At 38.9% G+C, this 27,943-nt stretch overlaps 1 long non-coding RNA gene across 1 annotated transcript; it reads right to left on the bottom strand.

Annotated features, from left to right (window-relative positions):
* Window positions 1–12,272: 12,272 nt before the first annotated feature.
* On the bottom strand, window positions 12,273–13,274 carry LOC124790094. Its single transcript, XR_007016220.1, has 2 exons — window positions 13,079–13,274; window positions 12,273–12,812 (listed from the first exon to the last, which is right to left on the bottom strand). It is a non-coding gene; the product is annotated as an uncharacterized LOC124790094 (long non-coding RNA).
* Between the last annotated feature and the right edge of the window lie 14,669 nt (window positions 13,275–27,943).

Below are 27,943 nucleotides of genomic sequence, written 5' to 3' on the forward strand. Positions count from 1 at the left end.
GGAAATAAAGGAGACCACTAACCAAACAGCAGAAGCGTTCAGTTGCTGGCAGATGCAAAACAGAATGAAAACTGTGCTAGCTTTTAGAAGAAATCCTTGGCAGGTGCATGGGCTGGAGATGTAACACGTAGGCACTAGAGCCAATGAGGTGCAGTGCACAATGAAGATGACATGCAGGTGTGGACTCAGGAAGTGACAGCCCAGAGGAAGGGAGGAAACTCAGTGAGTGCGAGGACAGTGGGTTAGTGGAGACTGAATCCAGGAGAGTTACGGGTACATAGGTTGTGTTGTATTTATGTTTGGAAGCTGCTGCTAGAGAGAAGAATCCGGATGGCACAGGTTGTGAAACAGACACTGAACTCGAGCTTATTATGCTCAGCTGCATGTTGTGCCTTGGGTGGTCAACTCTGTTCTTGGCCATTCATGATTGTGGACAGCTGGTTGGTGGCCGTGCCCACATAAAATGCTGTGCAATAGCAGTAGCAGAGCTGGTATATGACATGGCTGCTTTTCCAGATGGGCCTGCCTTTAATGGGATACCATAAGCTTATGACAGGACTAGAATAGGATGTGCTGTGTGGGTGAGTTGGGCAGGTCTTGCTCCTGGGTCTTCCACAGGGTTCTGGGTCCTGTGGCAAGGGGTTGCGAGTGGTTAGGTAATTATGGGGTATTAAGTATGGGGACAACAGAATATTACTTTCAGAGGAGTGGGAAGGACTTGGATAGGATGTTGCTCATTTCTGTGCACGATGATAGACAATCAGAGCTCTGGGAAGGATACAGTCCAGTGGCTCCAGTTCGCGACGATTGGGGGTGAGGGGTGCACTGCTCTTATCCAGCTGGTTTTTGGCTGTGGTGGGAGGATTAAGGCTGTGTGAGGGTCCGGCATGCACAATCTGTTTGTGGACTAGGTTTGAGGTGGCGGGGCCATTGCCGGTTTTTGAGTGACTTTGTGAGACCTTCAGCATACTGGGCAAGGGAATTCTCATCTTTGCAGATATAATGTCCACAGGCGGTCAGGCTGTATGGGAACAATTTTTTTAAGGGGGTGACACCTGTCAATCCAGGTGCTTTTGGCAGTTAGTGGATAGAGTGATCCGAGAAATGGAGGCCAGTGTCCAGGAAGGTGGTACTTTGGACTGGGGAGGATCTGGTCAAGCATATCGACCTAGTCTCTGCAGGTGCCACCCTTCCTTCTCCATATTTCTCTCCTGCACTTGTGCTATGCTGCTTCCCTCCGAGACGCAGCTATCCATTTGCAACATCTCCTCCCTACCAATCCACCCATCCCACCAAATGCAACCCCCGCTCCTTTTCTCTTGTCAAACTGCAATCACAGAACTGCGTGTGCAACCATCAAAACATAGAGGTGTACATAGATGCTCGTCAAAGGTTTTCTTCCAAAAGCTAGCAAAATTTTCATGCGATGTGCCTGTCAATGTCGATGCTTCTGCTATTTAGTGAGTGGTCTCCTTAACTCCTAAATTATTTATGTTCTGCCAGAAATTTCCTTACTGTATTTACAAGCTAGAATATACATTTATATGAGGATAGCTCCCTGCTCACTGAATAGAGGAGAGGTGGAGAGTACCTATCTACAGCTACACAGAAACAAGAAATCACATTTTACATGAATTAATATTTTTTCTTTTTTATTTTTGCTGGGAAAGTTCCATAACGGATCCACAAGGTCTATTCTGCTTCTGAAGTGCAACATAATCTGTAAATTTTAATGAGCCAAATTGTTGATGACTGTGAATAAATGTTGGGAGCATACCGGAGAAATAATTATTTTAGATATTTCATCCATTGCTCAGTTTGCAATATTGTACCACTGACAATGTGATGAATAAGAAAACAACCAGTTGCCATTTCGGTTATTAATATTACAAATGATTTCTAAAATAAGATGGCAAGGGACATTTAACACTTGCTTTTTGGACTGGAGGGACTAGACAGTCTTAGGTAGAGGTAGTCTACAGTGAAAACCTGTGTTGCTCTGATATTGCAGAAGCATCTCTTCACACAGTGTACAGCATTATGTATACAGTTCTATTATCTATATAGTTCAATCTGTTTTGCATACTTTAAAATGTGGTGAAAGTAACAGAGGTTTTTGCAGTGTAGTTATTATAACAAAAATAAACTCAAAAAATATTGCTAAGAGACTGCAATGAGAAAGGAAAGATATAACTTACCTTGTTACATCCCAGTACTTTCACCACTACAAGCTGGAGTACTGAATCTATTGACACTGATTCCAAACAAAATCGGTTTTTACTGAACTATATGTAGCACAGCATTTAGATGCAACATTAACAAAAACTTCGCAACACAAGTCTAGACTAAATATAAATTATGATTTGAAGATCTTTTACGGGGCCACAGGACATAAAAGACTCAAAACTTGTCTATTGAATAATGTAGCACATTGCTGAAAATGCTGGGTTTATTTTTGTGGGATGAGAGTACAGTCAGGGTTAATTTTTAGGTTTCCTGTATTAGGAAAATCTCTCCATAGGATGTTTCTGTGATCCACACATAAATCTACTAAAGGTGAGTAGTTGCCTGTCCCTTAATTTACATATTGCTCTAACCAGGAACTTCCGTTATTGTCATACTTTGCTGATGCTATAAGCTCAGTTGCATATGCTGGGTCAATCCAAATGAAGTGGTCCAATAAAAATGAAGTTGGGTGCTTGACCATTTTTAAATATTTTAATTTTTTATATGTGATTACCCTATAATTGAAGTTCAAAACAGTTTTTAAAAAAATTTTACCTTTCACCTTTACTAAATGGTGGCCATTTTTGTTTGTAAGTGCGGGACGATGTTTCCGTTTAGAGATGTTAGCAAAAATATGAATATCTCTGCACTGGGTTATGTTACTACATTGCAATTGACATGATTGTTTTTAGAAAACGTCCTCTACAACATTGTCTATTACACAAAACACCCTAAATTCAAAAATAACTCCAAAGTTTGGTATCAAAATTTTAAAAAATCCTTTTTTTTAGGCCCAAAAATTACAAACAAGGAGTGATTTACGAGTGTTTTTTCCTACAGTTAGATATCATAACACTACTAGCCTCATATAGAGCAAGAACACTTATAAATGTTTCCTTAATTTTTTATGAATTCTTGAAATTTGAAAATTTTCCTTTTTGTAAAGTTTGGGGTAAGTTATGTCAGGTGGGACTGAATATAAAAATATGATTTTCACACAGTTTGTACACCTATATGATAGCAATGTAATGTAAAAATTTCAACATTGATATCTGACTGTGAACAGAGATATGAATTTTTGAAAATGAGGAGATAATTCACATTACTCTACAACTGGCCTTATGGCTGTTGCCTATTCACTTGTGACATTGGTGGGATATAATCAATTATTATTGAAGTAAGGTACTGAATTATACACAAAAAGTGGAAACATCACTGAAATTAACATTTATATTATTTTGACATACTTAAAATAAATATTTTCAATTAACATCCTTCAAGATGCGACACTTACTTCTTCAGACAGCTTCTGTGATATAGAATAAGACCTCCCAGTTGCACTGGTAAGTTCAAGCACTGAAAGTTTCCTTAAAACATTTTTCATTGGCAAACTTTGTTACTAGTAGATTTCTTGAATGACGTTCTTGGGCCAGCAGGGTGGTAAAAATGCACAAAAACATCATTGTTTTCCAAACTTATTCTTTCAATCTCAACAGCCACCACTGTCCATCATACACACATGCCACTATGTCATTCAACGTTAAAGACAAATGTAATTTTACTGACACAATGATACTCATAAATTTCGGTTTCTGATGTTACATAACATCAAACTAAGTTTTCTGCAATGCCAAGGAATTAAGCTCAAATATTCAGTGTCAGATGACGCTGGTGGTAGTCCTAAGTTTCCTTCTTCTTTAGAAATAATGTTGGTATCTGTATTATTAAAGCATGATTCCAAGTCTCTTCTAATTTTCTCTGAAATTTGTTGTGTCTTATTTTCAATACCTGCTTTTCTTTTTCTGTTACTTAATTTTATTATTTTCGAAGCAGGAGATACATCTAACTTAGAACAAGCAAAATCCAATATGCTGACAGCTTCCTCATTAGGGATATAAATGTCATTAACAAGGTTACATGATTCCAGTTCTGGATTCAGAACAAATATTTTTGAGTAACAATTTGGTCACAGGGAATTTCCAGGAATCACATTACGTTTCACTTGGGTAGCTGTTTCACTCTCACATAACAAGAACAAATGTCGAGGTTTTATTGCCCTCAAACCTTTAGTAACAAGCTTTTTATGAACTTCAAGTGGATCACAGCGCTTTCTTCCAAAAATGTTGTTGTACTTCAGAATATATTTCATGATACTCACACACTGATGTTACAGAAGAACTTACTCGGAATTTAAACAAAGTTTGTCTAACTTCATCAAAGTCATTGACAATTTTCAAGTTTTTTGAAACTGAACTGTAAACTGTTTTGTGATACACTTCACTTGCTATCTATCCAACAGAACACTGTTCATCCATGTCATTGCATTCCAGTTAATCTCTCAAAATTAATTACAAATTACACACAGAACAAAGCACGTAACACATTCTACACTCTCGATGAAGTATGTACATCCACTCTAACAGAGGTTTCCGAACAGACTGACTAAAACAATGCCCAACCCAGCAATAATGTACTTCTTTATTTACAATAAACCTAAACGTAAATGGGCATTTTTATTACCATAGAACAAATGCGAAAGCTCCTATTGTTTAATATTGCATTATTAAAAATAAATAAACTAAATGAATATTGGATGATAGTGTTAACTAAATATATGTCACAATTAAATTTTATTACAATGAAACAATAAACCATTTAAACAGGCAACAGCCATAAGATCAGTTGTAGAGTAATGTGAATTATTTCCTCATTTTCAAAAATTCATATCTTTGTTCAGTCAGATATCAATGTTGAAATTTTTACAGTACGTTGCTATCGTATAGGTGTAAAAACTGTGCAAAAATCATATTTTTATATTCAGTCCCACCTGAAATAACTAACCACAAACTTTACAAAAAATGAAAATTTTCAAATTTCAAAAATCCATAAAAAATTGTGGAAACATTTATAAATGTTCTTGGTCTATATGAGGCTAGTGGTGTATGATATCTAACTATAGGAAAAGAAATAGAATCTCATAAATCACTCTGTTATTTTTGGGCCTAAATAGTGGATTTTTGGAGGTCATTTTGACTGATTATTTTTGAATGTAGGGTATTTTGTGTAATAGACAATGTTGTAGAGGGCACTTTTCTAAAAACAATCATGTCAATTGCAATGTTGTAACTTAAACCAGTGCAGAGATATTCAAACTTTTGCTAATGTCTCCAGACTGAAAAATCGTCGCACGCCTACGAATAAAAATGGCTGCCATCCACTAAAGGTGCAAGATAATTTTTTTTAAAAAATACTGTTTTGAACTTGTCAAATATAGGGCAATCACATAAAAATATTAAAATTGGTCCTGCAACCATCACTGGACCACTTCATATGGATTGACCCTGCTTCTTTTGAGTGTGTGCTGGGGGAGCCTGTGGATGAATAACTTGTCTGGTCTGTTGTCCAGTTGCTTTTAAGCAATCTCTCTATATCATAAAAAAGAATGAACTCTAAAAGTAGGGCAGACCTTTTGTGATAAAATGTCTATCATTACAATTCTGAAAATGATACGACACAACACACTAAACAGAGTATTCCACAAGGAAACAGAAAATCAGTTGAGAGAGTACACATCAAAGGTGGAGGAGCTTCTTTCTGTCTAAAAAAATCTTGAGGATAACTGCTTGATCTACCAAATGAGTACAGAGCTGATCAATTGTGGTACAAGGCAGATAACATACACAGAATTTGTGCATCACCAGGCAATGGATTATCTTTCACACACAACTGAAAACAAACTGGGACAAATGACTACGAGTTTGTCATAGGAGCAAAGAAAAGGAATGATTTATCTCCCAAGCAGCACTTAACAAAGCATTAGCTCTTCACCACAAGCATGTCACCTATATAGCGTGCATAAATGCCAGATTCTCTGCTGTTTCACACTGTATGACTCCACAGATGATGATAAATTTACTTATAGTATTAACATGACTGGCATTATTTTAGATCCCGAAACACATTGCACATCATACTTTTAAAACATTCCAAGTCAGGAAAGAAATACCAACAGGTCATCTCAGTACATTGTTACATATCAACCCCTTCTCATCCTTCCCAAACTGAACAAAGTCTGTGTTTTTGTTTGCCTTATATATCATGCTTTCATGGCTATGCAAATAGTTAGCACACTTCACTCTCCTGTGGCCCAAGTCAGAAGACTTTTCGTCCTTTTCATAAAACCCAACTGTGTCAATTGGAAAATTCCTCACAAAAACACAGAACTCATTGGATGGTCTCACATTTCTTAGAAGCCTCTTCAGTAAACAAATTAGCACTGAACAACTACAATACAGGAACCTACAATGAACAACCACAATAAAGAAACTGACAAGAAATTACAACAAAGTGTAAGAAATATCTACAACAATGAAAGTGAAAAGAAATAACTGCAACAACGAAAGTGATAAGTAATAACTGCAACAAAGACAATAGAAATAAACATTGTAAAAAGAAATTTGTAAGAAACAACTTCAGTGAAGACATACATTACCCTTGAAAGTTAAAAAAAATATTTTATTTTTTTTTTAGAAGAAAAAAATACGTGTTTCTTACTTAGGCCTACTCCTGAATTTTTACATATGCTAAATTCAGTAACATCCTAGACTATGAAGGTAATCCCCATGCCTGAAGTGATATGGATTATGCCAGATATACAATGCTGTATCAAATGTAGTCGTACCCTGCCTTCCTGTTGCAGTAAACAATAAGTAGTTCTACAATATATGTGCACAAAATATTCCAAGAACAAGGCTCTTCTCTTTAATAGAGCCAGTCTTCTGGCTTCATCTACATCTACATCTACATCTACATTGATACTCCGCAAGCCACCCAACAGTGTGTGGCGGAGGGCACTTTACGTGCCACTGTCATTACCTCCCTTTCCTGTTCCAGTCGCGTATGGTTCGCGGGAAGAACGACTGTCTGAAAGCCTCCGTGCGCGCTCTAATCTCTCTAATTTTGCATTCGTGATCTCCTCGGGAAGTATAAGTAGGGGGAAGCAATATATTCGATACCTCATCCAGAAACGCACCCTCTCGAAACCTGGCGAGCAAGCTACACCGCGATGCAGAGCGCCTCTCTTGCAGAGTCTGCCACTTGAGTTTATTAAACATCTCCGTAACGCTATCACGGTTACCAAATAACCCAGTGACGAAACGCGCCGCTCTTCTTTGGATCTTCTCTATCTCCTCCGTCAACCCGACCTGGTACGGATCCCACACTGATGAGCAATACTCAAGTATAGGTCGAACGAGTGTTTTGTAAGCCACCTCCTTTGTTGATGGACTACATTTTCTAAGCACTCTCCCAATGAATCTCAACCTGGTACCCGCCTTACCAACAATTAGTTTTATATGATCATTCCACTTCAAATCGTTCCGTACGCATACTCCCAGATATTTTACAGAAGTAACTGCTACCAGTGTTTGTTCCGCTATCATATAATCATACAATAAAGGATCCTTCTTTCTATGTATTCGCAATACATTACATTTGTCTATGTTAAGGGTCAGTTGCCACTCCCTGCACCAAGTGCCTATCCGCTGCAGATCTTCCTGTATTTCGCTACAATTTTCTAATGCAGCAACTTCTCTGTATACTACAGCATCATCCGCGAAAAGCCGCATGGAACTTCCGACACTATCTACTAAGTCATTTATATATATTGTGAAAAGCAATGGTCCCATAACACTCCCCTGTGGCACGCCAGAGGTTACTTTAACGTCTGTAGACGTCTCTCCATTGATAACAACATGCTGTGTTCTGTTTGCTAAAAACTCTTCAATCCAGCCACACAGCTGGTCTGATATTCCGTAGGCTCTTACTTTGTTTATCAGGCGACAGTGCGGAACTGTATCGAACGCCTTCCGGAAGTCAAGAAAAATAGCATCTACCTGGGAGCCTGTATCTAATATTTTCTGGGTCTCATGAACAAATAAGGCGAGTTGGGTCTCACACGATCGCTGTTTCCGGAATCCATGTTGATTCCTACATAGTAGATTCTGGGTTTCCAGAAATGACATGATACGCGAGCAAAAAACATGTTCTAAAATTCTACAAGAGATCGACGTAAGAGATATAGGTCTATAGTTTTGCGCATCTGCTCGACGACCCTTCTTGAAGACTGGGACTATCTGTGCTCTTTTCCAATCATTTGGAACCCTCCGTTCCTCTAGAGACTTGCGGTACACGGCTGTTAGAAGGGGGGCAAGTTCTTTCGCGTACTCTGTGTAGAATCGAATTGGTATCCCGTCAGGTCCAGTGGACTTTCCTCTATTGAGTGATTCCAGTTGCTTTTCTATTCCTTGGACACTTATTTCGATGTCAGCCATTTTTTCGTTTGTGCGAGGATTTAGAGAAGGAACTGCAGTGCAGTCTTCCTCTGTGAAACAGCTTTGGAAAAAGGTGTTTAGTATTTCAGCTTTACGCGTGTCATCCTCTGTTTCAATGCCATCATCATCCCGTAGTGTCTGGATATGCTGTTTCGAGCCACTTACTGATTTAACGTAAGACCAGAACTTCCTAGGATTTTCTGTCAAGTCGGTACATAGAATTTTACTTTCGAATTCAATGAACGCTTCACGCATAGCCCTCCTTACGCTAACTTTGACATCGTTTAGCTTCAGTTTGTCTGAGAGGTTTTGGCTGCGTTTAAACTTGGAGTGGAGCTCTCTTTGCTTTCGCAGTAGTTTCCTAACTTTGTTGTTGTACCACGGTGGGTTTTTCCCGTCCCTCACAGTTTTACTCGGCACGTACCTGTCTAAAACGCATTTTACGATTGCCTTGAACTTTTTCCATAAACACTCAACATTGTCAGTGTCGGAACAGAAATTTTCGTTTTGATCTGTTAGGTAGTCTGAAATCTGCCTTCTATTACTCTTGCTAAACAGATAAACCTTCCTCCCTTTTTTTATATTCCTATTAACTTCCATATTCAGGGATGCTGCAACGGCCTTATGATCACTGATTCCCTGTTCTGTACATACAGATTCGAAAAGTTCGGGTCTGTTTGTTATCAGTAGGTCCAAGATGTTATCTCCACGAGTCGGTTCTCTGTTTAATTGCTCGAGGAAATTTTCGGATAGTGCACTCAGTATAATGTCACTCGATGCTCTGTCCCTACCACCCGTCCTAAACATCTGAGTGTCCCAGTCTATATCTGGTAAATTGAAATCTCCACCTAAGACTATAACATGCTGAGAAAATTTATGTGAAATGTATTCCAAATTTTCTCTCAGTTGTTCTGCCACTAATGCTGCTGAGTCGGGAGGTCGGTAAAAGGAGCCAATTATTAACCTAGTTCGGTTGTTTAGTGTAACCTCCACCCATAATAATTCACAGGAACTATCCACTTCTACTTCACTACAGGATAAACTACTACTAACAGCGATGAACACTCCACCACCGGTTGCATGCAATCTATCCTTTCTAAACACCGTGTGTACCTTTGTAAAAATTTCGGCAGAATTTATCTCTGGCTTAAGCCAGCTTTCTGTACCTATAACGATTTCAGCTTCGGTGCTTTCTATCAGCGCTTGAAGTTCCGGTACTTTACCAACGCAGCTTCGACAGTTGACAATTACAATACCGATTGCTGCTTGGTCCCTGCATGTCCTGACTTTGCCCCGCACCCGTTGAGGCTGTTGCCCTTTCTGTACTTGCCCAAGGCCATCTAACCTAAAAAACCGCCCAGCCCACGCCACACAACCCCTGCTACCCGTGTAGCCGCTTGTTGCGTGTAGTGGACTCCTGACCTATCCAGCGGAACCCGAAACCCCACCACCCTATGGCGCAAGTCGAGGAATCTGCAGCCCACACGGTCGCAGAACCGTCTCAGCCTCTGATTCAGACCCTCCACTCGGCTCTGTACCAAAGGTCCGCAGTCAGTCCTGTCGACGATGCTGCAGATGGTGAGCTCTGCTTTCATCCCGCTAGTGAGACTGGCAGTCTTCACCAAATCAGATAGCCGCCGGAAGCCAGAGAGGATTTCCTCCGATCCATAGCGACACACATCATTGGTGCCGACATGAGCGACCACCTGCAGATGGGTGCACCCTGTACCCTTCATGGCATCCGGAAGGACCCTTTCCACATCTGGAATGACTCCCCCCGGTATGCACACGGAGTGCACATTGGTTTTCTTCCCCTCTCTTGCTGCCATTTCCCTAAGGGGCCCCATTACGCGCCTGACGTTGGAGCTCCCAACTACCAGTAAGCCCACCCTCTACGACTGCCCGGATCTTGCAGACTGAGGGGCAACCTCTGGAACAGGACAAGCAGCCATGTCAGGCCGAAGATCAGTATCAGCCTGAGACAGAGCCTGAAACCAGTTCGTCAGACAAACTGGAGAGGCTTTCCGTTCAGCCCTCCGGAATGTCTTTCGCCCCCTGCCACACCTTGAAACGACCTCCCACTCTACCACAGGTGAGGGATCAGCCTCAATGCGGGCAGTATCCCGGGCAACCACAGTCGTAGTCCGATCAGGGGATGCGTGGGACGAGCTGGCCGTCCCCGACAAACCCCCATCCCGACCCCCACAGTGATGCCCATTGGCAACAGCCTCAAGCTGTGTGACCGAAGCCAACACTGCCTGAAGCTGGGAGCGAAGGGATGCCAACTCAGTCTGCATCCGAACACAGCAGTTGCAGTCCCTATCCATGCTAAAAACTGTTTTGCTAAGAACGTCTGACCTAATCTACAGAGAGCGCAAACAAATCGACAAAATTTAAACGGTTATTAAAATACAAGATTGCCTAGTAAATGCAGTAATGCTGCTACTTGCGCACTGCTGACACTGCTCGGCGGCGGAAGGAGACTAAGCGAAATTACACTATTCAGGTACTAAAACACGATGCTACACTCTCAAATACTATAATACGCCCGAAATTTATAAATTAAACAATGCAAGAACCAAAAACACGCAAAGAAATTAAGAGTTAAACTATGTAACAAATGAGTGAGCTAGGAGTATACGACTTGCTGCTCAGCTGCTTATCCAACGGCGGCAGGGAGCACACTGACTGCGACCAACCGACACTGGCCGTTCAAAACAAAACAGTAGACAAACGACTACGCGAATTTACACTATTCAGGTACTAAAACGCGATGCTACAACTCTCAAATACTATAATACGCTCGAAATTTATGAATTAAACAATGCAAGTACCAAAAACACGCAAAGAAATTAAGAATTAAACTACGTAACAAATGAGTGAGCTAGGAGTATACGACTTGCTGCTGCAGCTGCTTATCCAACGGCGGCAGGGAGCTTGTGGTTTAATGTTCTCAATGCAATTTATCTTATTACACCAAGGTAGTGACTTGCGTCAAACTTCTGTCAAAACAGTTTTTTAACCACTAAATCTGTTTGACATATTTGTGTATGTGAGTTTCATGCCATATATAGACCTGCAGTATTCTAAGATGTATGTTAAAGACATGAATGTGGAGCTTAACAAAACAAACACATTCAGCTAGTGAGATTCATCAAATCCAGTTTCTATTAGAATGTATGCTTCTTGTCCATGTCTCACACCCTTACAGTCAAACAACACCAATACGCTGCAGAAAAGTTTGAAAAATGCAAATAGGATTTCTGTAGTGCAAGTTCTCCCTCTTGGAGACCCATAAAACTGGGAGTAACTGAAGCTTCTGAATGACTTCACCAAGTCTCAGACAAACCTTGACAATGGGTTATGCTATGGATCAGTCTGTCACAACCTATTGTCTCAAAAATTAATATAGATATAAAATACATATTGTGAGTTGTGTTCTATTTCTATTTGTATTCATATGTCTTATAATCACTGTTATAGGACGAAGTCAGCTTGCTGCATTGATCAGTACAATTGGCCCTAAAATCCTGAGACAAAAGTTTTGTTAATGTTGTCACAAACATTAAAATCTGTATCACGCAAAATGAGTTGTTGATTTCAAATGAGGGGGAGGGGACTGTTCTCAAGCTGCCACAATTATAAAACTGTAGCTTTGTGCATTCAGTGTTCACTATTAAGGGAAAAGTACAAGGAGAGAAACCACTTCACACATCCAAGTTAATATTCCTTTAATTACTATGATGACAGCTTCAGTTTACTGCTATTTTACACAAAACACTTATGAAAACTCTATTTTTCTTCTAAACATGATAAGGAAATTATGCTGAGGTTTGGGTCATCTGATACACTTGACTGCAATTAGTTTCCCGAACATAAAAGTTCCGTATCCCTTATTTAATAAAACGTCTTACAGATAGTCACAACCTGAGTATGTCTATTGCACTGCTGGCAATTTCTTCATTAACTTCGATGAAACTGATATTTTGAATAGTATGATTTAATGCAACCTATGAAAGTGAAATAAAAGTTAATCTTACAGAAATATGACTACCCACTCAACTTCGAAAAGACTAAGAATTACAAATAAAACATATGAATACAAGTTTTGTGTTAAATACGCCGTTTCACATTTTATTAGTTGACTGCTACAGACAAATACAGGAACTTTTCAATGCCATCTTTTGTTTGGTATTTTACTTCATTGCGTTTCACTTCCGATCAGCAGTCAGTACCGCCTCAAGACATACCGAACTGCAATAAATAAATAAATTACAAGTTGTAGTAGCTACGTCAAGTGACGAATTAAATTTTTGGTGTACCAAGAAAGAAATCGCTGAGTACATGTAGATATAATGTAAGTGGTACAGATCAGTTTGCACTATCCCACAAAATTTTATCAATATATATTTAAAACAAGTACAAGACGCCATCAAGAACTATACACTCTCATAAACGCCCTACATGCATTTCGACAAGAAGAACCGATTCCGGGAAAAGAATTAAATTTTATAGCTTACGCCCTCTTATAAAAACAACCCAAATAAAGAAAGCGGCGACGTTTTCTATTACTGCTTCTTTAGCTTTCTTTTTTTCTTCTCGTGACACCTCTCCAGGAACATGAATCATCCGAAACATGATAAAATAGTAATATACGTACACAAAATCAAATTTGCCACGCAAATTTGTATTACCAAAATATATCAAAGTTTAACCTTCGACCATAGAATACTGTTAGTTTATCGCCAAAGATGAAAACCTCAAACTAATCGAGAAAGATGTAAAATTGAAATGATTATATACAAATTTACAAAATGCAACGAACAGTTTACTATAGTCAGCTGGTTTCTGAAACGGGATTATTTTTATCACGCCAAACATATAAGGGACACACCTCCAAGAAAAGAATTTCTTCTGAGTGCTGAATTTTGTTGCAGTTATTTGAGGTGTTCGGGTAACAATGAGAATTTACACAACACGGAAAGAAGGTTTTATCAAATAATCGCGACTTATATCTCCGTCGACCTCGTTGCACATCGGAAGCGCCAAGTTTTCGAATTTTTTATGAGATAATCTATTTCTTGGCATGACTGAGGCGGCCTAATGGTTACGATCTGAACGACCCCACAGCACATTTTATTTAAAACAATGGGAAAGGTGTGGGATAGTAATAGATCATGTTCAGAGTAGAACTAACGATGAAATAACATCCAACTGCTAGTGTTTAGCAAATGTACTGAAAACTAAATTATGCCTGCATATAGTGGATAAACACTTATTTGAGTTAAGGCCAACTCACACAAGACGTTAACGAACCGTCATGTTACGTAAGGTTGGATTCACGCTGGACGTCACGTCATTTCGCTGAAGCCCAGTACCAAAGAGTACAAATGAAATTCTGAGGTACCACCTGTGATACAAAAAGTCGGAATAAAGTATCGTTATTCACAAACTAACAAGGTAAAAGTTATTAACGGCCAAAACAAACTTCATAATGTGTGATAACGTTTAAAATAATCGACATTCATTTGATAGCGAAAATATGCACAAAAAGTTCAACGAGGGGTCCTACTAAGATTAACGTGTCCGTACTGCACTACCCCAAATTATGCTTTGTTAGTAATTCTAGAAATATCTCCACTGTATTCAGAAAAAGGGTGCTTGGCCAATTAAAAAAAGGCTATAAAACATCGCATATTGTAAACTGTGGCAAAATGAATGGGAGACTTCAAGGACAGGCAGATGAACATACGAATTTGTCCCTAACATCAGGGAGAGATTAAAAATAAGATTTCTTAACGCATCGATCCACCCATTGCTGCACCGATGGTCTAGGGGTAACGTTTTTGATTATTAATGAAAATGTCTTCAGTTCCAGGTTCGAAACCTACCACCACTTAAGCCCAGTCCACACGATCTGTCTGCGCAGACATCAGCGCAGATGTCTGTACATGCAAAAGATCGCTGCAAATGTGGTGTGTTCACACGACACAAACCCCAATCTACTACTCGCCCGCCATCTGGTGGTATACAAAAGAAATATCAGTGGCAAGCGACTACGCTCCCCGTAAACGTCAAAAATTTAATTAAGTTATTTTGAAATATAGAAATGTAGGAAGTTCTGTTGTGGTCTGTGTTCACAACTTGTGTTGCAAGAAACATTCAAACCAACCACAGGAAACAGAGAAAGCGGTCAAAGTGGTGTAGACAGTGGCTGCTAAAGCGAAAGCAGTTTTCTCACGTAAATTTACTGCGAGAGTTGCAGGGCGAACCTAAAACATGGACAAGTATATTCATGTTTCTTTTTATAACAGCAGTTAATTTTCTATTATGTTTGCACAAAAATATATTATTTTGAATAAACCTTTGATAAACGTATGTGAAATATATTGTTTTACATTACCTCATGTTCCATTTCCTCGCACATCGACACTCCAATTTCATCATCAATTGTACTCCTGCTTGGTCTTGGCGTTTCTTGATCACTAAGAAAGCCAAGCAGATCAAAATACTATAACATTGGCTGGTATACTTGATTTACTCCTACACCAGATCTTCTAGATTTCTGAACTTTGGATAACTCTTTTCGGGAAACAGTTCACAACGAATTTTTTTTTATTACTGTTTCTCTGTTTGCCGAGGCGTCAACTGCCCGCAATTTTTCAATTAGAACATGGTATGCTGTTGTCTTTTGGTCTCGGTCACTATATTCTTTACTTTTAATTTTCCACAAACATGGGTGGTTTCTATTTATTTCAATGAATTCACTTACAAACTCTCGAGAACACTGACAAGTATCAGCCATTTTAATGCCCTGTGCGCTCAAATACAAACACTATATTGAGCTAACAGCTGTTTCGCGCCAGATTTGCGACGATCTTCTGTCCATACGCTCCAACTTGTCTGCGCAGATGTGGTTTGATCCCACAGATTTGAAGGGTTTCACTCAAACCTCCAACTCCAACTTCCAGGTTTGCACACACTTCAGGTTGGTGCAAATCTTCTGTCCACACGCAACGATCTGTCTGCACAGATGTGATGAGCGCAGACATTTGCGCAGACATATCGTTGTGTGTGGACAGGCCTTTAAACTTTCATTAATAATCAGCGTTGGCGAACGAAGACTCCTGGCATAAAAAGCCACCCTTATTCTGCCATGGGCCTTGTTGGAGAGGGTGGAGAAGTGGACAGAGGCGCAGGGCACTCTCTTGTCCTTGGGGTGCGAAACTGCCCCTAAAGGCGGAAGAATCATCAATATCAATGGCATGCGGATGCAGAAGGCAATGGAAATCACTGCATTAAAGACGCATAACGCATCTTCACAGGACATGTGACCTGTAATTGAAAAAGTGTCATGATGATCTCTCCACTGGCAAAAGATTCCAGAATAGTCCCCTATTCGGATCTCCGGGAGGGGACTGCAAAGGAGGCGGTGACAACGAGAAAAAGATTGAATAATCAACGAAAGGATAGACTTCTACGAGTTGGGGAATGGAATGTCAGAAGCTTGAATATGGTAGGGAAGCTGGAAAACATGAAAAGGAAAATGCAAAGGTTCAAAATTGATATTGTAGGGGTCAGTGAAGTGAAATCGAAAGAAGACAAGGATTTCTGGTCAGATAAGTATAGAGTAATGTCAACAGAAGCAGAAAATGGTACAATGGCAGTAGGACTTGTTATGAATAGAACAGTTCAGAGATAGGGTTCTTCTTGTCAGAATCAACATCAGACCAACACCGACAACAATAGTCCAGGAATTCATACTAACATCACAAGCTGAAGGTGAAGAGATAGAGAAAGTATACGAGAATATTGAAAGAGTGACACAGTGCATAAAGGGAGATAAAAATCTAATAGTCATAAAGGGCTGGAATGCAGTTGTAGGGGAAGGAGTAGAAAAAAAGGTTACAGGAGAAGATATGCTTGGAACAAGAAATGAAAGAGGAGAAAGACGAATTGAGTTCTGTAATACATTTCTATTAGTAATAGCGAATACTCAGTTCAAGAACCTCAAGAAGAGGATGTACACTAAGAAACGACCAGGCGATATGACAAGATTTCAGTTGGATTACGTAATGGTCGGAGAGCATTTCCGAAGTTAGATATTGGATTTTGAGGTGTACCTAGGAGCAGATATAGACTCAGATCTCAATGTAGTAGTGATGAAATGTAGACTAAAGTTCAAGACATTAGTCAGGAAAAACAATGCGTAAAGAAGTGGGATACAGAAGTACTAAGGAATGATGAGATACACTTGAAGTTCTCTAAGGCTCTAAGGCTATAGATGTGGCAATAAGGAATAGCTCAGTAGGCAGGACAGTTGAAGAGGAATGGGCATCTCTAAAAAGGGCAATCACAAAAGTTGGAAAGAAAAACATAGGTACAAAGAAGGTAACTGCAAAGAAACCATGGGTAACAGAAGAAATACTTCAGTTGATCGGTGAAAGAAGGAAGAACAAAAATGTTCAGGGAAGTTCAGGAATACAGAGATACACATAATTGAGGAATGAAACAAATAGAAGTGCAGGGAAGCTAAGGCAAAATGGCTGCATGAAAAATGTGAAGAAATCGAAAAATACATCATTGTCAGAAGGACTGACTCAGCATACAGGTAAGTCAAAACGAATTTTGGTGACATTAAAAGCAAGGGTGGTAATATTAAGAGCGCAATGGGAGTTCCACTGTTTAATGCATAGGAGACAGTGGATAGGTGGAAAGAGTACATTAAATGGGGAAAAATTTGTCTGATGTGTTAGAAGAAGAAACAAGTCTCCATTTAGAAGAGGTATAGGATCCAGTATTAGAATCAGAATATAAGAGTGGTTTGGAGGATTTAAGATAAAATAAGGCAGAAAGAATAGATAACATTCCATCAGAATTGCTGAAATCATTGGGGGAAGGGACAACAAAACGACTACTCACGTTGGTGTGTAGAATGTATGAGTCCAGTACCATCTGACTTTCAGAAAAATATCATCCACATAATTCGGAAAACTGCAAGTGCTGACAAGTGCGAGAATTATCGCACAATCAGCTTAACAACTCATACATCTACGTTGCTGACAAGATCAATATATACAAAAGAATGGAAAAGTAAACTGAGGATATGCTACATGACGATCAATTTGGCTTTAGAAAAGGTAAATGCACCAGAGAGGTAATTCTGATGTTGCAGTTGATAATGGAATCAAAGAAAAATCTAGGTACGTTCATAGGATTTGTGTATGTGGAAAAAGTGTTCAACAATGTAAAATGGTGCAAGATGTTCGAAATTCTGAGAAAAATAGGGTAAGCTATAGGGAGAGACAGGTAATATACAATATGTACAAGAGCCAACAGGGAATAATAAAAGTGGATGACAAAGAATGAAGCACTCGGATCAAAAGGGGTGTGAGACAGGGATGTAGTATTTTGCTCTTACTGGTCAAGCTGTACGTTGAAGCAGTAATGATAGAAATAAAAGAAGGGTTCAGGAGTGGAATTAAAATTCAAGGTGAAAGTATATAAATGATACTATTCGCTGATGACATTGCTATTCTGAGTGAAAGTGAAGAAGAACTGCATGATATGCTGAATGGAATGAACAATCTAATGAGTACAGGGTATGGATTGAGAGTAAATCAAAGAAAGACGAGAAGTAGCAGAAATAGAACAGCGAGAAACTAAACATCAGGACTGATGGTCACAAAGTAGATGAATTCTGCTACCTTTGCTGCTTAGTAACCAATGATGGACAGAGCAAGAAGGACATCAAAAGTAGGCTAGCACTGGCAAAAAAGCCATTCCTGGCCAAGAGAAGTCTACTAGTATCAAACATTGGCCTTAATTTGAGGAAGAAATTTGTGAGACTGTACATCTGGAGTACAGCATTGTGTGGTAGTGAAACACGGACTGTGTGAAAACCAGAACAGAAGAGAATTGAAGCATTTGAGATGTGGTGCTCAGGCGAATGTAGAAAATTAGGTGGACTGATAAGGTAAGGAATGAGGAGGTTCTGTGTAGAATCGGAGGAATATGTGGAAAGGACTGACAAGGAGAAGGAAAAGAATGATAGGACACCTATTAAGATATCAGGCAATGACTTCCATAGTACTAGAGGGAGCTCTAGAGGGCATAAACTGTAGAGGAAGATGGAGACTGGAATACATCCAGCAAATAATTGAGGACACAGGTTGCAAATGTTACTGTGAGATGGAGAGGTTGGCATAGGATAGGAATTTGTGGTGGGCCCCATGAAACCAGTCAGAAGACAGTTGATCCAAAAAAAGGAAGATCCATGAAGTGGATTGATACATTACTCGACTGGCCATGGCCCTTATGCCACATATCTATACAAAGTCAGAACAGACTGCACTGCAGGTTGCACAATTCCAAGTCCACACTTGCTGAGTATATACTGAGAGAGGGTCACAGCTACCAGCCAGAGTCCCATGTGCTTTACTTAGCAAACAAAGGCCATAAACTCAACCTGCTGGAAGCCCTGGAAATTAAGAAACATCTAGCTCACAGTCCAGATCTAATCTTAAATGACCAGACACAGCTTAACACTTTCCCTCTCCTAAACTTCACACAATCCTCTTTATTTTTCATTACTTCCCACTCTGTCTGTTCCTACATACTACCCCATTTTCCTGCATTCATTGAATTCTTTTATTTTATTGAAATTGCCTATGTAATCCACATAGACTGTATTTTCAATTGTTAAAGCTTCCTTTTAAGTGGTACTTTTATTACTTTGCATGTTTAATATCTCTTGCACTTGTCTCATCGCATATTGATTTTACTTTACTTGGTTCATTTATATGTTTGAGTATAAAGTTTATGTTTTTCCTTTTTGCTCCTTTAGAATTTGTGGATTGTTGAAATCTGTTAATTTTTAAAATTCAGTACTACCACACTTTCAAAGATTGCATTTATTTATGTTCCCTCACACTCCTCCATTTTCCTGCATTTATTCATTTCTGCTTATCTTACTGATATTGCTTAAGTTCCTTATATAATGTGTAGCTATATTGATAATTGTTTCTTCTTTCAATTGGTTGGTGTATCACTCTCCAAGTTTTAAACTGTTACGTAGACGTGCTGTTCCTGTTTTGTGTTAAAGTTTTTGTTCCCTATTTACTCCGTTTTTATTTATTTACTGTTCAACTTTTTACTTTTGTTCTATCTCCATACTGTCAAAGATGTTATTTACTGTCCATTACTGCTTCAATCTAGATGTGTAACTTCTCTTCCAACGTTGTTTAGAAACATTGTAACTTCTTTGGTGACAGTAGTCAGTAAATATCTGAAGATGGGCTTGTAAGCCAGAAACCGGTTAACACAATAAAAGTAATACTGTAGAACAAAAGAAAACTAGTGCTTTTCATTTATTAAAAAATATACATACAAACACATCAATCAACATTTATAAGGGAAGAAATGGAGGCCATTTACCTTGCACATTATGTATTTATTTCTTACATAACTAATAACCTACCAGCAACTTCGACGTTTATTGCTATTGGTCCTACAAGATAGCAGCATACCACAATACAACTACCTGTAAGAGTCAGCTTCCCTATGTAACAAGATATTTCATTCGCCCACGTTGGAAAATAATGCCGAAAATGAACAGACAAAATCATCTCTCATACAAAATAGATGGCCAAATAGCTTTCCAGTCGTCACAAATATCCCTTGAGACATCAGAAGCAACAGGCTATACATTACAAGCCCCACTAATAAACCCTATTGGGACATTTGCAGTTCCTAATGAAGTATCCAATTACACAGTGAAATGTTTTGTCATGATACGACAGCAAGTGTAAACCGGACTTTGGACTCCCTGTAGTGTTAGTTACATACATACAAATACTGCAGTCAGAGAGACATATTAACAATATGTGAAGTGGCCACCAATGGAATAAGGAAAAAATTTCCTTGTGTTTTAATTTTAACAGACTCAAATAGTACTCTCCAGATAATAGAAAATTCATATCAGAACGCGCCCATGTACATATGGATTATGTACAGAATATAATGAGTCTGCTTCATACTGCAAGAAAAGACGATACTGATGTAAACTTCTTGTGTATCAAAGAACATACAGGCATTTTAGGAAATGAAATAGCTGACAGGTGTGGTAAAGAAAGTACAACTGAAGGTTATTTCAGGGACCTAGACTACCTTTTAGTGATTTTATACAGAAAATACACCACCACTCAGAGGAAGAATGGAACAACAGATGTACACTTACCCACAGAAACATGGAAGATTCTATACTGACATTCAAACCGAACAACTGAAAAAAAACTTGGTTTAACAGAATCAGAACGAACAAATGGAACTAGAGATCCTTAGTAAGAGTATGATTAGGACATGGATATTATCTCAGTCACCTTATAACCTTAATGTCGTGGATTCCCTAATGTGCAGCCAAGACAGTGAGGAAGGAGCTGCCTTTAATCATGTCATTTTAGCATGCTCCAAATACCGACGACAGGAAACGAAATTATATCTAAAGCTGAGCTAGCTGAAGATTCCCTTGCTGACATCCAGTAGAATGTTATTAGATATGAAAGATATGCAGATTTATCACATATTTGGGGTATATCTCAGAGACTCAGACATCAATATTTAGTTGCATTTGACCAGAATGGTTATATGTGTATATGTATTTGTACATCACATTAATGTATAACTTCGGTTTAGTTATAGATAACTATATCAGAATATTTAATCTATAACTCTTATGACATGTAAACAAAAATAGATGATTAATAACTGGTTATCACATAAAAACAAATAAATAAATAACTAATAATGCCATAAAACTGAATTTTTGTCTTACATCAGAACTGACATTTTTACTATAATGTTCCTGAATGAAAATTCTTTGTGCATTAGTTCTGTTATTGTAAAACGTAAATAATTTTTCGCTTTCAGATATCTAGCATTCCTTATGGAAGAACGCTCAATGGAAAATTTGGAATTTGCCATGAAAACAAAGCAAAATAATAAAATAAAAGTTCGAAAGACACATAGGCACAAAATCCACTACCATAACATGAGTAAATGCGATGAAAATAGATTAACCTCAGATGTTACTAGACGACAACACCCCATAAAACTTTCTTCTCCAGAAAAATGTGAAGTGACATGGTGGCCCGTTGACAGCATGTATGAACGCCGCCATTTGAAATGTATTGTGGAATGTTTTTGCATGATGTGACATGACAGCGATTATCAACTGGCACTTAGTGTCCCTTCAGTGTCAATAACACAAAAAAATGTATCTGAGCACTATGGGACTTAACTTTTGAGGTCATCAGTCCCCTAGAACTTAGAACTACGTAAACCTACCTAACCATGCCCAAGGCAGGATTCTAACCTGCAACTGTAGCGGTCGCGCTGTTTCAGACTGTAGCGCCTAGAACCTCTCGGACACCCAGGCCGGCTCAGTAACACACATACAAATACTGCAGTCCCTAACGACCAATGGCGTAACATTTACAAAGCAAACACATTATTTGGAAATCCAATTCCGAGTCTGTCTTCTACATTAAAGATATACATAATAATAGGAAACACAGAACTCTATAGGATATATGTTTAAAGGTCAGTTAATTGGTGTTACGTCACGGCACTGTCACATCACAGTGCATTCACACTGTCCGTCATATCAAGTCACGTCACGTCATGTCACTTTGCTTATCCCAATACTGAACTGTGAAAGTGAGGTTCTGAGCTACCATCCATCGAAGAGGTACACAGTCAACATAAAGAGGCTACTTATCATGACCATGCATTGGCAGCACTGTGGGTGGGAGTACATTAATTTCACTTCACTCAACATGCAGAATCCAAGCATATTAGGAGGTTAACTCCTTCGCTCTATCAAAGATGGCAGAAGCCATGCATCGCCTTTTCGGTTTCTGTGATCAGTAGCAATTCTACCAGATGAATTAAAGGTGGAACTCATTAAATCTTCAATTGCTTTATTGATGCAAATAACATTCCCAAACTCGATGAGGACAGCCTACAGATGCCAGATTGTGAACGAGTATGTGCATTAGTGTATTGTGACATGTCCAACATCCAGAAACAACACAGTGTTGCTGTAGTTCACTTTTCATATCAATACTTGAAATAAAACAAGGTGGATGCTAATATAAATGTTCGTTAGTGGGAGAAAGAAAGGTTTCAGTCTGATTTATTTGCTTGAGACATCATAGAGATCAACAGTCACGACATAATGTATAGTCAACTTTTCATTAAGTCACTGTGCACATGATGGGTACAGGCTTGACATTTCTCACCTGACACGTATTTTCCACTCATTTTAAAATTTGCGCAGTATTTTGTTCGCAGTATTGGCGTATATTCTATATATGTTGTCTGTCAAATAAAGCAGGATGAAGACAATAAACTGCTTGGAAGAATTTTTGTAGTGGTATGTTAGGCAGTTCAGTTTCTAAGAGCAGTGCTGTTGTGTTCTGCTTCAAACACACATACAAGTGAACAAAACAAACAGTGAATTAAATAACAGTCAAATAAGGTAACACTTTATTGAAGCCAAAACTGTACTTTCCTTTAACTCTCTTCTGCTATGGTTGTGTGAACACACTTGGAATTAATTATGCAAATAAAAGACTTACTGATCAAATTCACAAGAGGCAGTATGGACACTGAACTGCATTAAAATACAATTCTGCAGATAATTTACTCTGAATGTTTTCTGTAGTCACGATGAATACATGCCGTTGAGGGCACTCAACACTCTGTACATGCAAGACTGAATTAGGCTCGCCTGGGCGACAACACTATCCTGTGGAGGCGGAAGAGGAACTTTGACGCATGACTGTACTCAAGATGGAAATGCAGGCACAGCTCGCTGACACAACAGAATAGAACCGGCCACACTTGGCTTGTGCTTCGATACTGGAAGAATGTGATTTAGCAGCAGTGCCACATAACTGTGGGAGGCATGGCTTACTGCTCCTTCCTGATCAGCACCCAGTGATGCTGCTTGGCTGTGCAGCATCTCAGCAGTGACTGACAGTTGATTTGCTGCAGTCCATTACCGGCAACACCAGTAAGTAGATTATGTTTTGTGTGCCAGGGCAGACTGCATTGCTTACACACATTGTTATTAACCCCGACCTAAGTTTTTATCATTGTGATGAGCATCAAAACTGCATTCATAACACAGAAACGAGTAATTCTGGTGATAACGAAAAAATGGCAAAAGTGCTCAACACAATAGTAATGTTTTACATGACAGACATTTTTACTTCCTTTTGAATGTAATTTAAAGAAAAATATTGACAACTATGTTAAAAATAACGCAATACATGAGGAAAAACTATACACACTTTCAATGGAAAGAACTTAGACATAACAGTAACATAACACTGTTGCTAAATAAATATAGATTTTTACGTAATTTTTTTTCATGGTGTTTACAAGGCCGCTGTAATGAATATTTGTATTAAATATCCAACTCATTTTATTTATAGTTATGGCGAAACATATACCGTGACAGTGTATTGTTTTCAAATATCAGAGTCATTAAAATAAATACACTAGAGCACATAGTCACTTTTTAGTCCGGTTGCTACGGGGAGTTTAGATATTCCCATTACAAACATCTAGGTAGAGGGTAGTGAGTACATAATATTTTGAATAGGAACTCATATCCAGAAACATCATCCAATGATGCTACAGAGCGTCAGAGTTAAAAGGCGACAACACCTGCAGATGTACGTATATACAGGGTGATTCTGTAATGATGTTACATACTTTCAAGGATGATATCAATCTGAGGTAAGAGTCTCTGGTTCAGAAACAGACAAGTCGAAATTCACACTCGAAAATCATTCTGATATCTCTAACAGTGGAATATATGTACCAGTACTGTTGTTGCTAAGAAAGGGTTATGCAACTCTCAGAAGTGGAAGCATGGACTGAACAAGAATAAATGTCTAGTAAACATGGGCTCTAAAGTGCATACATTAAGAGCTATAAGCGCTCATTCAATAGCGGCGATGTGTTTCACACAAGAGAAGATAAACAGGTGCTTATAGCTCCTCAGGTATGTACTTTAGAGGGCAAGTTACGAGACACGTTTTGTTGTTTTGGTCCATACTACCACCTTTGAAAGTTGCATACCCTACATTCTTAGCAACAATAGTACCGGTACATATATTCCACTATCAGAGGGATCAGAATGGTTTTCACTTGTAGTTTTTGATGCGTTAGTTTCTGAACCAGGGAACCTTACCTCAAATTGATACATTTAGCCATCTCCAGCATCTTTGAAAGTTTGTTGCATTATCACAAAATCACAGACATTTACAAGTGCCATCACTTATAACTTTGAAGCACTTTACAATCTTTGGATGATGTTTCTGGACTTCGGTTCCGATTCAGAATATTATGAACTCATTCCCCTCCACAAGTCCTACAAATTTGTAATGGGAATTTCCGAACACTCTGCAGAAATCACACTATGAAAGAAGTATGTGCTCTAGCCTATTTATTTTTATGAGACCAACATCTGAAAACAACACATTGTCACATTATGTTTTCCGCCATAACTATAACTATAAATAAAAAGACTACAGCCTTGCCGCAGTGGATACACCGGTTCCCGTGAGATCACCGAAGTTAAGTGCTGGCGGGCGTGGTCGGCGCTGGGATGGGTGACCATCCAGGCCGGCATGCGCTGTTGCCTCGTGATGCCAATTGAGGAGCTACTCGACCGAATAGTAGAGGCTTCGGTCAAGAATACCATCGTAACGACTGGGAGAGCAGTGTGCTGACTCCACGCCCCTCCTATCCCCAACCTCCACCGAGGATGACACAGCGGTTGGATGGTCCCAGTATGCCACTCGTGGCCTGAAGACGGAGTGAGTGTATATTTAATACATATAATCAGTACAAAGGCCTTGTAAACACCAAGGAACACACATTTCGTAAACACCTGGGTACCCATATGGCAGCCATCACGCATGCCCCAGCAACACAATGAAGACTCGTAGCTTGCATTGACAGTTGCTGCAACTACTATTATGTCGGTGACAGACACACTTAAGTATGTTGGCTTTGAGATGAAATACTTTCCTGGATATCATTTATGAACGACATAGTTTGTTGCTTGACATAAGCCCACACAAACATATTTTATTCAGTAAAGTGATGACCCTTTATGTTTTAACACAGACTGGACATTCATAATCTATTATGGTTTCTATCAGTTGAGGAGGACTGGGAGCTTTGCCTAGCAGTGCTAACTGTTACTCTGCAGAATTTTGTAATAACTCCCTATACTATATGAGATAGCTTTTATATACAGCAGAAGATACAGCTTCAAAGTTGCGACACAGGTTGCGTGGGACTCTAATCGACTTAAAAATAAAAACAGGCACACTGGAATATTGGACTTTTGATTAAGTTTTATATTTTAATAGTTTTCACAACTGTATTTAAACACCTATTGTCCCATATGAATTGTCGCTAGCTGCTTTGCTCGACATATTTCATGAATCCTCAACTTTGTCCAAGGCCCATGGGAAACAAATATGCCAATGAAAAGGTATTCACTGAAGTTTTTCATGTGTTATCGAGAGTCTGCATGTGTTTAAATGCAGAGTTACGAATTATTATACAGGTTTGAAGTAATAACTCGCTCTATGCTGGAGACAGATGCTGTGAGTCATAAGACCTGCGGGATCATATGCCATGATACATGCCACAGCGCCTGTACATCTCATTTGCCCCACCTCATGCACACATGATGGCAATTTGATGTCACATATAGTATCAAAGACTTCAGGAGTGGCTATCTACTTTCGTGAACTTTTGAATTGAACCTCTCTCACACATGGCATACATTTTGCACTGTGCTTTTGTATCACTTATTTCGTTTCGCTTTTCTTTGTTCCCATGCCGTCATGACTGAGTATCAGAACATAATGAAAGAGGGTGTTAAGGATTTCAGCATTGGATATAAAGACCAATTTTGCGACATTTCCTTAAAGGAGTAGGGTGTCGAGACCCTTTTCATTAGGCTGAAATGTGTCAGGAGGTTGGAATTATTCTGTAGAACTATCCTGATTTAGGTTTTTCGTATATATAATGGTGTTCATTAACATGAATCAACAGCATAAGTTTATTTTTATAAACTACGAGGGCTGTTTTCGGGAATTGGTCTGTAATTGGAAACAGTGGGTAGCCATTGCTGTTTCTATCGACCAGCACACTGAGGATCTCTCGAAAACACGTCGGTATTAAAGATATACTTAAATGAAAGCATTGTTGCCTGGAAATGAAGTGTTCTATAAGAACTAGAGCCTTAGTCTTCCTTTATACAATATAGATAGTTGAGACTAAGTTGTCTCTTAATTCTTTTTCAGATGTGTCAGTCGTTCCCGTTATTTTTATTTTGGGCGTAGTTTGTGTCACCAGATGAGCGGCATATTTTGAATACTTACTTGCATTTCCGCATTTCATGCCTAGTTTGTAAATTATTGACGGTTCACTCCCAAGAGATGTACATATCATAGAATATTACACAACATACTTATGTGATATTAATAAGGAAGTCCCAATATCTTTTAGAAATGTGAAGGTGAAAAAAAATTGGTAATGGCAGGACTGACCCCCGCTACTTTACACTTCATAACTTCACACTCATAACCACTACATTACAATGAACTTTCGCAATTGAAAAAATGTTCTTAATAACTTCGATCTCATGAAATCTTTAACCGCTGATAATTCACATGACGATAATTATAACAAATTGTATGAAGAACGACTCGTTTTCATAAATCTTCACTGTGCCATTGCAGTGAATGGCATAGTTTCATAGTATACAAATTACGATACGAAAACTATCAACTAAAGTATTCAGAATGGCATCTCCTAAGCACCTCACATCAGATGCTAATGGAAATCGACACATGTTCCTATGTTATTCGATCATTGCTTATGATGTCATAATGAACTAAGTTTTGTGAACTGTAGGTTAACCTAGGTTTGTTTAAGGAGCTGCCATAGGGCTATAAGAATCATTCAAATGAAAACAAGACACATGGAAAACAGCTAAGTTAACTGTTTTTAATTGCAAAAATATTTGCCACAACTGTTAACAGATCCCACTGTGAGACAAGACAGTCAATGCTTTCTACCCAGATAGGCTAAGCGAATTGACGTAATGTGACGTGACAGACGGCGTGAATATACCCTGGCGTAACAGACAGTGAGTTAAATACATGAATAAAAGAATCAAATAACTTCAAAGGAAGTCATGGAGATTCCTTTGGAAAGGGCATAATCAAATATCTGCTCTGTTCCGTTGTATCCGACCCAAGCTAGGGCGTGTAATGACCACAATGTTG

Source organism: Schistocerca piceifrons, chromosome 3 (genome assembly GCF_021461385.2).
Source record: "Schistocerca piceifrons isolate TAMUIC-IGC-003096 chromosome 3, iqSchPice1.1, whole genome shotgun sequence".
Lineage (NCBI taxonomy): Eukaryota > Metazoa > Arthropoda > Insecta > Orthoptera > Acrididae > Schistocerca > Schistocerca piceifrons.